Here is a 14,467-nt window from a genome sequence, read left to right on the forward strand (position 1 = left end):
TTCCTTCAGGTTCATGGTTACAATCATGGGTGTGAGGGCAATATGGCACACCATGATGGATAGGAAGGAGAGAGCATTCTCATGAGAGGAAAAGATAGACCCTTCAAAGATATGTCCCCAGTGACACACTTCCTCAATCCAGGTCCCACCTTCCAAGCTCTGCCACTCCCCCCAACAGTCTATTCACACTTTCAGTTTGTCAGTGGGTTGATTCTCCCATTAGAGCAGAGGCCTCTGGATCCAGCCACTCCACAAAGCCCTTTGGACAGCAACTAAGCTGCCACTACAGGAGCCTGTGGGAAATAGCTAAGGTTCAGCCCATACCAGGATGGTTCCAGGATGGAGTTGCTAGTGGCTTTGGAAGACAGACACCAGCATTAGGACTCTAGACCACTGGACCAGAAAGACGCATGGACTTATATGTCGCAGGGCTGCCTCTAGTGATACCCTTACGTTAATTTTTTGTCATGCGTGAGTTTGAACAGCTTTTGATACACTCTGCCATAGTGACTGAAGTTCTGACGTATGCATCACATACTCAGTTCACTGAGGGTCCTGAGCCTTGCACGACATGATGCACACACACCCTGCTGCCGCTGACCTATCTCGCTGATGATATGTGTAGGTCCTGGGGCCCACTGACTAGCTCTCATCCAGCCCTGCCATGCCCTTTCCAAGCTGTGTGGCCTTGGGGTGGACTCTGGGATTTTGTGGACTTTAGGCTATCTCTTAGTGGAAGATGAAACATTGTTGCAGTGGGGCTGCAGGCAAACTGGGAGCATTTGGTTGTGCTTATAGGACCTGGTCAGCTCTGTGTTTTGAGGTTTTATGTTTTTTTTTTAATTTTTATTTTAGGGATGTATTTATTTTATGCATATGTGTGCTTTGTCTCCACATATGTCTGTGGGCCGCATACATGCCTTGTGCTCACAGAAGGCAGAAGAGGGCACTGAGTGCCCTGGAACTGAAGTTAGAGATGGCCAGGAGCACTGTCTGGGTTTGGGGGCCTATCTAGGGTCTTCTCAAGAGAGACAAGTGTTCTTGAGTGCTGAGCTGCCTCTCAAGGCAAGTGTTTTATTTTCATTCATTTGTGTTTGCATGTGTGCATGCATGTGCAATTCTGTATATGTCTGTGTGTGTATGCATGCATGTGCAACTGTGTGTGTGTGTGTGTGTGTGTGTGTGTGTGTGTATGCATGTGAGTGCAGTGCCCATGGAGGCCAGAAGAGGGCACCAGATACCCTGGGGCTGAAGTCACAGGCAGTTGAGAGTTGCCTGTTATGGGTACTGGGAACCGAGCTCAGGTCTTGTGGAAGAGCAGCAAGTGCTCTCACTGCTGAGCCATCTCTCTAGCTCCTAGGCTTTACTTTAATGAGAGCATTCTGTGTGAGACTCAGCGTTTAGAGTCCTCTGAACACATGGCTAGGATGACACTAGGGTCACACAGTGGTGTGGAATTTCCCACTTCCTCTTGAGCATAGGTGATTGATAGGTGCCTATTTTCCTTTGACCCTCCTTTCCCCCAAACCACTAGGAGAGATAAGACTCCTTTCATAGTAAGTTCTTTTTGCCAAAGATCCACTTTGTGTAGAAGATCAGGGAATGATAGGATAAGGAGGGGTGGCCGAGTTGGTTCTGAGAGTGCTTGCTGCCTAGCCTGAGGGCTTAAGTTCAGTCCTGTGGGACACACATGATATCAGGAACTAACTTCTATAAGTTGTCCTTGGACACGCACATATGTGCTGCAGCACATGCACACACACATATACATACATGTGCACACATCACACACACATACACACACGTGTACATATCACACACACATACATACACACCACCACACACACATGCACATACATCATACACACAATGCACACACACCACATACTCTTATATACAGACATTCACAGACACACTCCATTCTCCCTCACACACACATAATAAATAGGCAAATAAATGGGCATAAAAACGAATAAATAAAAGGGAGGCAAAAAGACAAACCCCCCTAAAGGACATAGAATGTGGATGTGATAAAGAGAACTTCCAGGTTGAAAGGAGATCAAAAACTATGGCTCTTCTCCCTCCCTCAGCTCGGCAGCTCATCTCTTGGTGGGCATGGCTTTCCTCCCTCCCTCTCAGCTCAGCTGCTCATCTCTTGATGGTAGCCCTGACCTTGCACCATGCAGGATGATTCTTCTTCAAAATGAACCGGAACAGCTCCTCGCCCTAATCACGGCGCTGCCTCTCAGCCTCCTGGTGACTTTGACCTCTAGCCCTTTCAGAGGCTCCTCCACGGAACCTTCTTCACTGGCATGGTTCCAAACACATGATGACCCAGCCTGGATCCCCAAGACCACACTTGGCTGCTGTGCCTTTGAATCTCAGCCTTATGTTTTATCTCAGTCCAACTCCCAGCGTCCTCCCGGAGCCCATGGTGTGGGTCCCTTGTTGGTTGCAGACATCATACATACACTTGGGTGTGTTCAGCTCATTGCTTCCTTCTAGGGCTGAGACCAAAGGGCTGTTTGCTAATCGGTATGGGGGATCAGAAAAGCAAAGGCATTCAGATCCTGGCTCAAGGCTCCCCTTTGACACTCACCAGGAGCACCATGCCTCTTCTTCACTCAGCTCCTGCTGTGCCTCTGTGTAAGCCCTCTCCCATTCACCCCATGTCTTTCAGTCTCCATGAGGTTGGAGATTAGGCCTCTTCAGGCTCCTCTGCCCTTCCCCCTCTCTCATGAACAATCTATTTCTCCCCTCACTGGTGCAGCCTGCTTACTTTGCACCTGGCTTGCTGGTTTTGTCTTATTTTGTAATCAAGCGAAAGCATCTATTTCAAGTAGTCTAAATTGAAGTTTCATTTCCCAAATTGCAGGCACGGCACAAGCAGTCTCCCAGGGAAACACTCACTTTAGCAAAATTTACTTAGCTGTGCCCCTGGTGTGGGGGCATTTTTCAGAGCTCTGAAATGTTTGCTGTGATTACTAACATCGCAGGGACTCCTTTATGTCTGTAGCATTCATAGTATTTGCAATAGCTTATATTTTTCTCATGATAGATTCTGAGACATAAATTTGAGTAGGCAAATATTCTAGGCTTCTGTCTTAGTTAGGGTTTTACTGCTGTGAACAAACACCATGACCAAGGCAATTCTTATAAGGACAACATTTAATTGGGACTAGCTTACAGGTCCAGAGGTCCACTCCATTATCATCTTAGCTGGAGCATGGCAGCATCCAGGCAGGCATGGTGCAGGAGGAACTGAGAGTTCTACATCTTCATCTGAAGGCCACTAGGAGAAGACTGGCTCCTACATAGTTAGGAGGAGGGTCTTAAAGCCCATGCCCACAGTGACACATTTCCACCAACAAGGCCACACCACCAAATAGTGCCACCCCTTGGACCAAGCCTACAAACCACCACAGCTTCATAAAACAAAAACAGTTGCCACTCCAAAGGGCTGGTCTGGCCTGTGCTGCTTCCTCACACCAAGGTGTTTGATTTCGGTGGACCCCATAATGCCCGGGGAACAGGTAGAGAATTGGCTGGGCTGAGTAAAGACAATGGAGCTATTTGTGCCTCTCTGAGTTCAAGTGAAATGAACTTGTTCCAAAGCACAATGTTGGGATCATAAGCTATGCACTTGGGCATTGAAAACAGAGGGTGGGACCAAGACATTGCAGTGATGGCCAAGCGCCAGTTAGGAAGGGTGCCCATGGACTCCAGGTTGAACTGGGTAGAAATGCCCTGTGGGAGCTGAGGGAGGGACTGAGGGGGAGGGAGGCCAATGCAACTTCCATATCTTAGTAGAGGGCAAGATTAGCGGTCTGAGTGAAGAAGGAACACAGGTGTGTCGTGTTCTCATGGGAAGGTAGGGGTGGGTTAAAGTGAGTATCCTAGTGGCCTGGTTGTGGTGACTTGATTGGTTCTGTGTTGAATGTGGAGGGCTTGTGATGCCAAAGTGGGGGATTTCATCTTCCCAGGGGTACTAGGAATTGTAAGGAGACCACTGAGGCCCTGTGGGACATCAATGGTCACAGGAACACTAAAGGTTATAGTTAATTTGGCCAGGCAAACTGAGGTGGAGTGTGGGCTTATCAGCAGGAGCGTGGAAGCGCTTGGGCCTAGCCCCCAAGGACAGTCTGTGAAGAAGACTGAAAATCCAAAAAGAATCTAGATGCAGGGACCTAGATGTAGAGAAAGAGGGACTATGAGTCTGGTACCTGCTGGATACCCCTGGTGTGGTAGCCAAAGCTGGCTCCTCCTCACTTGGGCTCTATAATACTTTCTGTGGCTCCTTTCCTAGCCTCACAGAAACACCCTTTGTGAAGACACCCTTTGCCATCAAGTGCCATGCCATCAGCCTGGAGCCTGATTTGGGGACCACTCACATATCCCCCAAATCTACCTGTCCCAGCCAAAACACGGGGCCCCTGGTCTACTGCACAGGGACATAAGGCTAGAGCTAGTGCTCCAGAGAATCAGTGAGCGGTGCAGAATAGAGAGGGATGTTTGGTGCAGGACTCAGGGAATGCCTGTTTGTGACAGTTACACTGGTAATTTGGAGGCAGATATATATAGACAGACACACACACAAAGAAAGAGACAGAGAGAAAAAGCTAAAGACAGACACAGAGAAACAGTGAAGAGAGAAAGACAAAACGAGAAACATACAGATTGAGAGACTGAAGCAGAGACCAGGCTGAGATGCAGCTGGCTGTCCTCTGTGCACCAGGCACATCAGGGGCCAGAGAGATGGAGAGAAGGCACAGGTACTGGCTGCAGGTCTAGGAGCCTGGGACTCTGGAAGTTCCTCTCTATTATCCACTTTCCCCTTAAGCTAGTCTGGCTGGACTCCGGCTCCTCACCCTGTGTCTTCTTAAATAATGGCTTGTTATTTTTGCACAGAAGCACAACATTACCTTCAAATGACCAACCTTTCAGTGGCTTCCTGTGACCAGCCTGAAAACTCCCACCTGAGGCACATTGCCTGAGATGTTCCAGTAGTGCTGATGTGATGGGGTGCTGGGATGTAGATTATCAGATCTCAAGGCAGTTGGTCAGCTTTGAGTAGCCCATCTCCTTATAGATATAGAAATGTCTGCTCATAGATCAACCCAGAGTGAGGCCAGCTCAATAGGACCAGAAGCCATCCCCCAACTCCACAGCTGCCCCCACCATGACCCTGGATCGAATAATGACTCATTCAAACCCTCCAGCCTTCTGTATCCTTAGGCCAGCTGAGTGCCCTAGGCTGGCTTCCTCTGAGTCAGGATGGGGCTTAAAGGTGTCATTAGCTGGGCAAGGACTCTGCAAAGGACAGAGGCAACTTCTCAGTGTCATCAATGACTGTGGAATTAGATTATCCAGAATCCTTAATGGGACATGGCTCTTAGCAAACATGCAATAGATGTGCAATTTCCCCCCAGGAATTTTCTGCGGAAGACCTGGCTCTGGGTTGGAGCTCACTCTTGGGGTTCCTTCATCTCTCTATTGCCCCCTCATCCTTTTTCCCTTCTCTCTCTCTTTCCCCCAGTTCATATCCCCGAGGCTTTGCTCTGCTGAACTCTTTGTTTCAGCCCTGGACAGGTGTACCTGTTATCTAGGCAGACACTGAGAAGGAAGGAGCCCAATGTCCCTCTTGAGGCAGAAGCAGGGTTCAGATCTCCCACCTGCACTTGAGGAAGGACCTGGACCATGCTGAAGGCACAGAACCCAGTGTTGGGATTTGGCTAGTTTGCTTTTAGCCCAGGCTGGCTCTTTGTGGGTATGAGCACCATTCCCACTCATAGCAACTTTTCTTCCAAGTAGGGACCTCCACCTTAGGGACTCTTCTGCCCTTAGGGGATATGGGCAGAATGTCAAGAACGTTGGCTATAACTGAAGTAGAATGGGGGGCTCATGAGAGAATCCAGTGGCTAGAGGTAAGGCACACTGTTGGTGTCCCATGATGTAAAGCCCTACCTCATAGAAGCCACTGCCATGAATGCCACCAAGGCTGAGGATGGACATTTGTGCCCTGGGCCCTCTGAGGCTGACTTTCTGTTCCCATGCCTGAGCCAGTGACCCAGGACCTGGGGTGCGTGTTGGGTGTCAGGTGAGCCTCGGATAGTGGCCTCCCCATCACTCTGTGGAATGACTAGGGTTCAGGATCTTTGTCCATGGGTTGAGTGTCAGACCCCCTTTGTTGTAGTGAACCGTGACCCACAAGCTGGGCTCCAGACACAGTGAGGGCATCAGGACTGCAGGCAGGGGCGTGGAAGAGTCATAGAATCCCTGAGAAACTCCTTCTCTGTCATCCTCCGAACCCTCCCAAGTCTGAAAGCAGCTGCTAGAAAAGTGGGTTTGTGCATGAGGCTTAGGGCTTCAGGTCTGGAGAGTTCTGCCTCACTCTAGTGGGCTGCCAGCCCAGGCTGTATTCCTGAAGATATGGAGCAGAGTGGAGGCTGGGATGGACCAGGCCCTTGGTCCCCTGAGCTGCTCTTCTGGCCTTGGGCTGCCCTCCTCACCCCAGCCCTGCCTCGCTCACGCATGTCTATATTTAAGAATGTTTACAGATAATAATGGGCTTCAGCCCCCAAAGGCAGACGGAAGCCTTCCTTGCAATTGCTAGGCTGGAGGGTTTTCAGTGAGTCTGAATGAGCGAGTGAACGAGCCCGGGGCTCCTTGCCAGTCTCTGCCTCCCAGGGCACCAGGGAACATCCAGGAGCTGCAGGGAAGCCGAGCTGCTGGGGAAAATGGAGCCTTCCATCCAGAGCCACCCCTTGACCTTGGCCATGAGGCAAGTTTAATTCCCCCAGGGTGGGCGTCTATTTAGGAAAGACCTTTGACAGGCAAAGGCTGAGCAAATCCTTGCTGCGGCTGTTCTGGGGAACGACCTTCTTTCTGGAATCAAAGGACTATGACTGATTGGAGGGAGTCTGCGGTTGGGAAAGGTGCTGACCCTCTCCCACAGGCAGGTCCTATTTTCATGTTCCCATGGGTCTGAGAGGACCAACCCTGAGCTGTGTCCTAGAGCCCAGAAGAAGCTGGTAGGTCAGCTTGTGTTCTCGTGGAATGCCATTGTAACCCGTTACTTCCAGGCTAGACATCTGCATGCCTGCTCATCCTGAATGCAGGATAATTTCCAGGAAACAATAGGTTGCTTCCTCAGGTCTGCCTGTGTCCTGTTCTCAAGCTGTGCTTTCTAAAAATTCAGCATACAGCAGAACCTCCCTCCCAGGTGGCAGTTTTGGCATCCATGTATGGCTGGAGACAAACCTTCCCCTGTCAGGAGTGATTGTCCCCCTGGGGCCTCTGTCCCAGCTTCCTGACTTGGGGACATATGCAGGTTACTGTTTGGTTCTTCCTGTGAAAGCATTCATTGGTTTGGAAGTAAGGTTGGGTGTCTCAAGTTAGAGGCAGAAAAGGAGAGGGGGAAATTGAGTCAGGACGGTATGTGATTTTAAGTTAATGGTTGCCTGAGGTGCCTGCCATGTTCCAGGATGCAAGGATGTTTCGACCCAGTGAGAACTGTACATTCTGGCTCCTCAGCGCTTCTGAAGAAGGGAGAGTTGTGCATGCTGACAGACTCACCCCCCACCAGCTTTCTCCTTAGGGGGCCCAGAAAAGAAGGTCATCTCACACACTGGTGTGCCGCATGGCTGTGTGTTCTGCTGTGTGGATGCAGTACAGAAGGGTGAAATGCATGCTAGTTTTAAAAACACAAACTCAAGGACTAATACATCACAGATACTCGCACACACACACACATGCACACATGCACACCCATGCACACATACACCACACTCACATATGTGCATATACACACGCAAACACACATACATGCACACATACATATGCATGCACATGTGCACACACAGGTGTGCACACAAGGCATGCATACCACACACATGTGCATGTATTCATGCATGCACATATGCATGTATACCCACACACGAATGCATGCACACACACACCATATACACACATACACAGGTACGCACATCACACCACACACACATACATGCACACACACCCATGCATAAACACACACACACACACATACACACACACACACACACACACACACACACACACACACACACATGAGGCACTCAGGGTCCAGGGAAGCCACTTAGAAGGTAACATTCATTTGTTACCTAGGTGTGACTCATTTGTCACCTAGGTGTGACTCTTGCAGAAGTAAACATTCCCAGACATCTGCAAATTCACCACTACTCAGCTTCACGACATTACAGGTGAAGTAAAACAGGCTGAAAAGGAAGCCCTCTTGGAAATTCACTGTCTCTTTATTCACACCATGGTCTGTTCCTGAGCCACACCCGTAAGTGAGTAGCTCAAGTTGTTTGCCATTCTGTGGGCTGGCAATGTGTATACATTTTTTTCTTGCTGAAATTTGTTCATATTAATTCCTTGATTACTAAGGTGTAGAGTCCCCAGTCAGTGTTACAGCCCTCAGCCTGGTGTCTGAACACTGTTGTTACATAATGCAGTCACCTTGCTTGTGGGAAAATAGTTTAAATATGCATGCTCAGAATATCATTATTAGGAGCAGCCTGCCTTTCTTGAAGTCACAAACTGTGATCGTGTAAAGTTGTCCGTCAGAAGTACCCAGCCTTATGGAGGTGGCTGAAGCCAGTTGTTCTTGGGTCCCAAGGTTGCTGCTTTTGAGCCCTGGAGCTCTTGGTGCTGAGCCTGTGGTGCTATTTTTAGCTCCCTTCCTTCATGCATCTTGACATCATTTGACATGTCACAGCTGAGTCTCTTCTGTGCACGGCAGCTACCGGGCTCGGTAATCTGTGTTTTCTGGGATGAAAATAGTCCTCACCTAAGCACATTTATTTATTGTATATTAAATTTATGATGTCAATTATTTTTAAAAGCTACAAAATAGGGATGGGGAGATAGGTTAGTTGTGTGAGCATGAGAACTTGGGTTTGATCCCCAGAACACACATACACAAGCTGGATGTGGTACTGTATGTACCCTTGTTATCCCAGCACTGCAGAAGTGGAGGCAGGTGGATCCCTGGGACTTCCTCGCCAGCCAGCACAGCCTAATTGGTGAGTTCAGACCAATAAAAGACAGTTCAGGAGAAAGATAAAGAATGACACCCAAGGTTGACCTCAAGCCTCTACACTGAAGCACACACATGTACACATATAAGCACTTGCATGTGCATGAACACACACACACACGCACACGCACACACAGACATGTACGTACCACATAGACACAAAGTAAAACCTATCCTTTTGATCTTAGTTCTGTTAGGTGACCTGGTAATGACCAAAAGGGTAAGGACTGTTAATCTTGCCACAGGACCACAGGGCAGAGTCATGGTCCTGAGCTTCGAGTACCTGAATCATGCAAGGCTCATCTGTGGGTGTTTTTGAGTCTTCAGACCTGGGGCCATCAAGATGATTTGGTTCTCCAGACGTCCTGGATGATAGTGCTGGGCACATGCCCTGTGCCTCAGATCTAGGTCCTCCTGGATGACCTCAGAGATTTAGGGAGTAGAGACCCTACTTCAGCAATAGATGGAAGGACAGGGGACATTGCTTTGCTGTGCCCTGTTCGTATGGTTGAGGGTGAACTTGACTGGAAAAGAACCAAGCATGTAAGTCAGGCTCGCTAGCTGGGGCTGAGTACAGGGCGGCGACAGGAAGAAGGCCTTGCACTGAGATGTGATCCTGGTATTTCGGGAGAATGAAGTCAGGCATGTGACCCTGAAGTACTCGGTTGTCTGGCCCATCCAGGTACGAATGAATGTGTTGCTGGTGAGCACACACAGTGTGGGGTCTGGTGTTGCCACTTGGTGGAGCTGTGGATGTCATGTTGCTTGGGAGGCTTCTCTCTCTCTCCAGACATCTGATAAGCATTCAAAAGGCAAGACAGGCCTTAGAGACTTGGGAGAGCATCTCTTGCCAGTGTGTATGAGGCCCTGGGCTGCATCTTCATCACAGACAGAAACAAAAGGAAAATGGGATGGTAGAGTGTAAGTTAATGCAACAGGCTTGTCTCAGCCGAGCTGCTCTATGAGCATCTGTGTGGGTATGGATATGAACACACGTTTATATTCATTCTCTCTCTCTCTCTCTCTCTCTCTCTCTCTCTCTCTCTCTCTCTCTCTCTCTCTCTCTCTCCCTCTCTCTCTCCTCTCTCCTCTCTCTCTGTGTATGTGTGTCTGTGTGTGTCTGTGTGTGCCTATCTCTGTGTGTGTGTGTGTGTGTGTGTGTGTCTGTGTGTGTGTTCCTGTCTCTCTCTCTGTCTGTGTGTGTGTGTCTGTCTCTCTCTCTGTGTCTGTGTGTGTGTGACTGTGTCTCTCTCTTTCTGTCTCTCTCCTTCTCCTCTCCCCCTCCCTCTCCCTCCCCTCCTTTTCTCTCACTCTTCTTCTCCTCCCCTCCCTCTCCCACCCTTTCCCTCTCCTCCTCTCTCCCTCCCCTCCCTCTCCCTTTCCACTTGTCTCCATCTTCTGCCCTCTCTGCTTCCATACCCCCTTGTTCCTCCTCACTCCCACTCCCAGTCTCTACCCTCTATGCTTCCCCCTCCTGCCCCCTCCTGGCCACCTGATAGCAATCTGATCCAGAAGGATTTTGTCTATGGATGTTCTCAGATCCACTCAGAGGGAAGATGGGTCGAGTACCAGTTGCTTCTCCAGGGTCTTCCATTCTGCTGCCTGGCTTTAAAAAGTTCCGGGGGAGAACTTGTGCCATTGATTTGTATGTGGCTTGTGGCCACTGTGGAGGCAGAACACATAGTACACCCAGCAGAAAACACTCTCTTCCTGCCTGGTGCCTGGGAAGCGACCCCCACTCACTCAGTGTTTCACACCCAAGTCTACACAGGCTCAGAAGACACAGCAAGAGGCTGAAGCCTGGAAGTCAGCAGGTCAACATGGGGTCACTCACTGCAGGATTCTTTTCTTTTCCTGATTTTATATTCAAAACTTTCATAAGTCGTTTTGATAATTGTGTGAGTAGCATGGATCTCAGCAGGAACACCACAGGGTTCCATGACAGGATCTGAGCCTCTGATACTGACCATAGACTTGACACACTTGTCACCAGGGAAGAAGATAGGAAATCGATATAATTTTGTTGTTGTCTGAAGCTCTCATTTTATTGTCTTCCTATCTACAATAGTTCCATTGGTTCTTTGAGGATTTGTACAATGTGTTTGGGTTATAGTCACCCCTCCTCCAGTTCCTCTCATACCCATGCCACTCCTCCCTCTGTTTCTCTAAACCTATCAGGTCCAATTTGTGCTGCCCATGTACTCTTGGGTGTGTGACCATCCACTGGAGAACCTTATCAGTCTGACCCATGTGCTCCTGGGCCAGATAGCAAGCACCTTAGTCAGTAGAGTGTGTGAGAGGCTGAGCCTGTAGGAGGGCACTGTCGGTGAACTCCAAGGACTCAGGTTTGCAAGGCTCATGGTCCCAATCCTGCCTGGGGCTCAGATGAACAGGAAGCAGGCCTCTCAGTTACCAGCTACCTGTCAGCATGCATGGAAGCCAGTGGTGGAAGGGGTTGTGGGCAGAACAAGCAAGTTTGCTGTTGTCCCCAGTGTGTGCTGTGGGGGCTTAGACAGGAATGCCAACTATTGTCTTGCATGCTAGCAGGAAGCATTGTGGGAAATGAATAGGAAAATAGGCCAGGGGAAGGAGACTTATCATTGTGGTGAGAGGCAAACCACAGAGTATTAAATACAGGGGCAGGGTGGGGGTGGCAACATGGAGGTGGCATCTGAGCAAGAACCCGATGGAGTTAGGAAATGAGCGTGGCAGATTTCTGTTTGGACAAAAGCCTTGTAAGCAGTGGATGCTCCAATATAAACATGGAGATCAGTTGACTTTTCGTCTGAATGTGATGGGAGCCTCCGGAGGTTTGAGATTCAGAGTAGCATCCAGCCACTGATTTAAGAGAGTCCTTGGACCCCCATGGTGGGGACAGACCAGTGAGAAAGAGAGGTGACCAGGCTGGAGGCCACACCGAGATCCAGGCAGGTGAGGAGATGGCCACAGTGAGTGCATGTCTAGAAGACGGTGGTGACAAGACTGGCTGAAGGAATGAATGGAGAAGGGAGGAGATGCGGCTGTCTTGGGGGCACTTAGCTCTGTTCTCAGCAATAGAAGAATGGAGCTGGGGGAAGAGAGGCTATGGTAGAGCAGTCGGAGGAGATGGAAGTACAGTTGTCACTATGACAACTTTGAGACGCCCGTTAGACATCCCTGTGGAGGGGACAGATTGACAGTGAGACCTGTGGTCTAATGTCAGGGAGTGGTCAGGGTTGAAGGACCCTTGGAGGAGGCCATAGTGGTATGTATGCTGAGTCTCACTCCTTCCCAGACTCACTTGTTTGTCTGCTGCCTGCATCCAATTTGCTGAGCACTTTCTTTTAATCAAAGTCTTAAAAAAAATTCTTTCTGAAAGGAAATCTCTTGTCAGAAACAGAAATCTAATAGCACTGTTTTTGATGAAAGGCAGCCATAAAATGAGACAGTGACTATAAAGCCACATATAGGGGGCTGGGGAGACACTCAGTGGGTAAAGTGCTTGTGGCATATGCTTGAGGGACTGAGTTTGTGGTCTCTGCACCCACATAAAAAGCCAGGCATGGCCTGTCACCTAGACCATCACCTAGGTCTGTAATCCCAGCACTGGGGGAGGGGAAAAATGAGGACCCTCCGGAACTGGCCAGCCCATGTGTGAATTCCAGGATCACCAAGGGATCCTCTTAAACAGCAAGATGGAGTCACTAAGAAGAAATACAAAGACTGGACTCTGCATTCAGAGTACCTGTTCATACACACACATGCACACGCACACACATGTGTACACTCATGTAGCAAACACATACACACATGCATGTTGAGAGCATGTGTGTGTATGCATGTACACACACACACCAAACCAATATACAAAAAAACCTAGATGTAGTTAACACTAGACATGATCTCCCTCCAAGGGTGTCAGGCCAGAGGACTCTCCGAACTTTGTAAATACAACACCAACAGGTGTCAGGATGTCACAGGCAAACGAGTGCCAGATTATGGTCTGAGAAGGTTAGAAGGAACTGAAGAGATACTGATGCCTGTTATGTCGCTTAGGTCCATGGATACCCTGAGTCACTTCATGATCTTCTCTGTGCCTGACCCTTGAGGAGGCGCTGACTGGAGCAGCTGATCACTGGGGAGTGTAGAACCAGGAAGCTTGGAGGCCGTCTTGACTCTCTGCTAAATATTCCATTCCTTCTCATCTTGGAGACAGAATGCTCTCTGGAAGCAGCTTAAGTGAGGGTGGGCTTATTTGGACTCACAGTGTGAGAGGATGCTGACCATCAAGGAGAGCTCATGGTGGTAGGAGAGTGGGGCTGGCATTCCCTGCATCCCAGCAGACCAGAGAGCAGGGCTCTCCAGCCAGGCTCTCAGGGCCAACATCCAGCAGCCTTGTTTTCTCCCAGGTTGTCTGCATCTTCTGGAAGCTCCAACATGGCAGTATCAGATGGGGAGGGAGTGTTTAAGCATAGGAGCATATAAGGGGTATCTCACATTCCACCCATATCTACTGGCAAGCTGGTTTCTCCTCATCAGATTTTGAAGATGGTAATCTGAGAACGAGAAAGTGGGGTGTATCTCAGGAAGCAGCACAGGCCCCACTGGGATGGTTAGTGGCCCGCAGGCTTTCATTCTCTGGGAGCATTATCAGTGGAGTTTGGTCTTTTGAAGTTAAGCAATCTGCTTCTTGAATGAGACTTCCACATCCATTTTTTTCGTTCGTTCATTCATTATGTGTGTGTATCTCCATGCTAGTGTGTGCGGTGCTCTCACAGAAGAGAATGTTGGATCCCCTGGGGCTGTAGTTACATGTGGTTTATGAACCATCCATATGGTTTCTGAGAACCAAATGAGTTGTGCTGGATAATTTTATGCCAATTTGACACAAGTTAAAGCCATCTGAGAAAGAGGGACATCAATTAGGGGATGCTCCTGTGAGATCAGGCTGGAGGTAAGCCTATAAGGGCATTTTCTTAATTAGTGATTAATGGGGAGGGCCCAGCCCATTATAGGTAGTGCCATCCCTGGGCTGGTGGTCCTGCGTTCTATGAGAAAGCACGATAAGCTAGCCACAGAGAGCAAGCCAATGAGCAGCACCCCTCCATGGCCTCTGCAACAGCTCCTGCCTTCTGGTTCCTGTCCTGTTGGAGCTCCTGTTCTGACTTTGTTCCATGGTGAACGGTGATATGGAAATGTAAGCCTAACAAACCCTTCCCTACTCAACTCGCTTTGGCCATGGTGTCTCGCCGCAGCAATAGTAACTGTAACTAAGACCCACGCGCTCTTTACTGCTGAGCCATCTCTCCAGCCCTGCGTGGGGTTTCTTTGCATGTGAGTTTTGCCACTAAGTGTTTATATCAATCTCTCTCTGGTTGCTGGTTCTCAGTGCCTGACGTGCAATGGCAG

General features: G+C 49.2%; 1 protein-coding gene across 5 annotated transcripts in view; it reads left to right on the forward strand.

The window, feature by feature from the left end:
• The window catches only part of Phactr3 (phosphatase and actin regulator 3), a 219,518-nt gene that overhangs the window by 67,438 nt on the left and 137,613 nt on the right, over positions 1 to 14,467 (forward strand). Inside the window, exon 1 of one of the 5 annotated variants that reach the window (NM_001007154.3) lies at positions 6,672 to 6,781. The exons of the other annotated variants lie outside the window; for them this stretch is intronic. The gene's annotated coding sequence lies outside the window, so the exon portion shown is untranslated. Of the gene's footprint in view, positions 1 to 6,671; positions 6,782 to 14,467 lie in introns of those variants that run through there. 5 annotated transcript variants of the gene reach the window in all.

This window comes from Mus musculus, chromosome 2 (assembly GCF_000001635.26).
Source record: "Mus musculus strain C57BL/6J chromosome 2, GRCm38.p6 C57BL/6J".
NCBI lineage: Eukaryota > Metazoa > Chordata > Mammalia > Rodentia > Muridae > Mus > Mus musculus.